The sequence below is a fragment of the Galendromus occidentalis genome, unplaced genomic scaffold (assembly GCF_000255335.2).
Source record: "Galendromus occidentalis unplaced genomic scaffold, Mocc_1.1 scf7180000077501, whole genome shotgun sequence".
In the NCBI taxonomy this organism is placed as follows: Eukaryota; Metazoa; Arthropoda; class Arachnida; order Mesostigmata; family Phytoseiidae; genus Galendromus; species Galendromus occidentalis.
The window spans coordinates 473,569-477,244 of NW_003805489.1; the positions used below are offsets into that span (position 1 = coordinate 473,569).

The 3,676-nt window shown below is 48.5% G+C and overlaps 1 pseudogene; it reads left to right on the plus strand.

The window, feature by feature from the left end:
- Positions 1 to 3: 3 nt before the first annotated feature.
- LOC114828406 (uncharacterized) lies at positions 4 to 3,143 on the plus strand (annotated as a pseudogene).
- Positions 3,144 to 3,676: the final 533 nt, after the last annotated feature.

Sequence of the window (3,676 nt, forward strand, 5' to 3'; positions counted from 1 at the left end):
CCATGCGGAGCTGGGAATCCTTTTTCTCCCTGCATGAATCAGGAGAAAAAGATCTGCACGAAGAATTATCCGCGTTCTCTAATCAGGAACACCCACACTGGACGGGATGGATACCCTAAATATCGTCGCAGATCGCCGGATGACGGGGGCTGCACCTTCATCTTGAAGCGAGGCCAAAGAGAATTCCAAATCGACAATTCTTGGGTCGTACCCTACTGTCCTCTCCTCTTGAAGATGTTCAAGGCCCACATCAATGTGGAATATTGCAACTCTATCAAGTCCATCAAGTATATTTGCAAATACATCAACAAAGGTACAGATTTGGCAATGTTTGGAGTCTCGGATACAAACAGCAGTGATGAAATTGCTCAATATCTCGGGAGATATATCTGTACCAGCGGAGCTATATGGCGGATCCTGAGTTTTCCCGTACATCAACGCTATCCCAGCGTCATGCACCTCAGTGTTCACTTAGAGAACGGACAGAGAGTCTATTACACTTCTGACAAGGTTTATGACCGCATCGAGGAACCACCGAAAACGACTCTGATGGCATTCTTCAAGTTATGCGAACAAGATACTTTCGCCCGAACCCTGCTTTATAATGAAGTGCCGAAGTACTATGCATTCTGTCAGAGGACGAAGGAGTTCCAGAGACGAAAAATCGGTGTGCGCATACCCGGGGAATCTATCCGCGCGTCCGATGTTCTCGGTCGTGTATACACCGTTCATCCGGAATGTTCAATGCGGAATGTTTCTATCTGCGAATGCTGCTTCATAATATCATTCCATCATAGTATCATTCCAGTTCTTGCGAACGATTGATGGAACAGTATTCGAGACGTATCGTCAAGCCTGTCATCAGCTAGGGTTATTAGAGGATGATCAACAATGGGAGCGTACGATGGATGAAGCGCAAGCAACAACGTTCCCGAACCAATTGAGAAATTTGTTCGCGATAATCCTCACATGCTGTAGCCCTTCCGACCCTCCTGCATTGTGGGCAAAATTCAAGGATTCAATGACAGAAGATATCCTGTTGCAAGCGCGTTGAGAAACGATGATCCCGGACCTATCCTTCACGCCCGATATGTATAACCACGCTCTAATTCTTCTTGAAGACCTTTGTCTCCAGATGACGAACAGACCTTTGGATGCTTTGGGTCTATCATGCCCTCGAAGAGAGAATTCCGAAGCTGCATTAGATGCCGAGTTTTTACGAGATGTGAGTTACGATAAGGAAACGCTTCGCGATCATATCGAGCACACCAAGCCCCGAATGAATGACGATCAACGAAAAGCGTACGACCTAATCATGGGAAGGCTATCAACCGAACAACCAGGAATCATATTCCTCGACGCACCTGGGGGAACTAGAAAGACATTCCTCACCAACTTGCAGTTGGCAGAAGTCCGAAGCAAGGGGGATTTAGCCTTGGCAATGGCTTCCTCGGGAATCGCCGCAACTTTGTTGCATGGAGGTAGAACAGCTCACGCCACGTTGAAATTGCCCTCAGACATCGCTAAACAGGAATCACCTGTGTGCAACATCAGTAGACGAAGTAGTATGGCAAAGGTTTTACGATCATGTAAATTGATCGTCTGGGATGAATGCACCATGGCGCATAAGAAGTCACTGGAAGCGTTGCACAAGACCTCGCAAGATATCAGAGGTAACCGAATTCTAATGGGGGGAATTATTTTGTTACTTTGCGGCGATTCCGACAAACTCTGCCTGTTATCCCGAGAGCGACCCCCGCTGACGAAGTCAATGCATGTTTGAAAAGTTCTACCCTTTGGTCCAGCGTCGAAGTAGTATCCCTGAAGCAGAACATGAGGGTCTCCTTGGGAAAATCAGGTGACCTTGGCTTCTGTTTGTAATTTGGTCGCCCCTTCATAGAACTCATTGCGCGAGTATACTCAGACCTTGCAGCGAATTATCACAATCATGATTGGTTGCGAGAAAGGGCTATATTAGCCCCGAAAAACGAAGACGTTGACAACATTAATTCTCAATTACTGCTGCAGATTCCTGGGGAGTACTTCGATTACAAGTCTATCGACTGCCCTCTCGAAATCGATGATGCTGTCCAATATCCGATCGAATTTCTGAATTCCCAGACTCCACCTGGTTTCCCACCGCATCTGTTGCGTTTAGAAGATAGGATGTCCCGTAATGTTGCTGCGGAACCTGGGGCCTCCCAATTTGTGCAATGGAACGAGACTCTGCGTTACTGCTCTTCACGCACATTCATTGAAAGCAGTCATTCTCACGGGTGTTGGAAAAGGTCGAACAGTGCTCATACCACGCATCCCTATGATACCATCCGATTTGCCCTATCAATTTAAACGACTTCAATTGCCGGTGCGCGTCGCCTTCTCCATAACAGTCAACAAATCTCAAGGTCAATCAATCCCACAATGTGGTGTGAATCTACAATCCCAGTGCTTTTCACACGGACAACTTTACGTAGCATTCTCGAGGGTCGGGTCTCCGAACAGCCTATTCGTTCTTGCTCCGGGAAGCGTCACCCGTAATGTTGTTTATCAAGAGATTCTGTCCCAAGAAGGAAAACCGTCAAGGCAATTAAACGGGCGATATTTCTGATTAAGTCTCATGCTGTTCTTAGAGACTAAGATTGGCTCTCGGTGCATCCCTCTATCGCCGGAAAATGAAAGCCTCTCATCATATTCGATTGCAAATATCCTCAGATCTCCAGTCGGTTTATTTGTGCGAGGGATCACTCGGCGAGGCTCCGTTCATATCCATCATCCTTCTGACTTCGTCCCATGTTGAACGAAGTAATAAGCGGGCGGAGAGCAAAGACAATCGTTCGCACATGACGCAACTGGAACACCGGCCCAAGTTTCGTCTCGCAATCTCTTCGAGCTTTCGATCCGAGTGCTCAGGCCAGAGATCAAAACAAAGATTACTCTCAATGCTCCTCCCGAGCGAGCTGCGCGTGTGCTCGCCCAAGTAAGCTCGGAGAGCATCTTACAGGTCAGGCCGTCGCGTTCTCCTGCCTATCTGCGACCGCGTTACGCAAATCATGGGAAATGGAGGAATGGTGCATTTGGGACCCGTGAGCGGGACCTCGCTTTCCGAAGACGAGAGATCGCAGCGGAATACCAAAGACTACTAGACTTGATCCCTCGAAGTGAACACTATCGAAAGACCTCGCTCCAAAAATGATCAGGCATTCACCAGCGGCTTCGAGTCATTGCTGACTCCTGTCTCAATATCAGCAATCCTTCGGACAGCCCCTGTACCGTTGAGGACATCGAACGTCGACGACATTCTGAGACTGGGAACACCGATCACGATCGCGACTCTTCAGCACAGAACTACGCTGGATTTGGGGTTTGGGGCCTGTCTGCTCATACCGAGCGCGATTCTTCTCCGCTTCTCTTCCCCGGTAGAGTGAGGATACACACCATTGTGTTAGTCTCGAGGGTCGGGACTGCGGCTCACGTTTCCGTGAATCGATCCTGTTTGAGACGAACTCTGAATCCTGGGACGTCTAACTTCTCCCAATGATCCCTGATTTCCATGATTATTCGGCTGTCCATGTAGGTTCCGCGCTCTCTCGTAGAGGTTCAGCTCGTATCGCGATATTAGTGATCCTGGCCTCGGATCCCCTGGAACGGCAATGGTGCGGGGTTTTCTGATACTCGC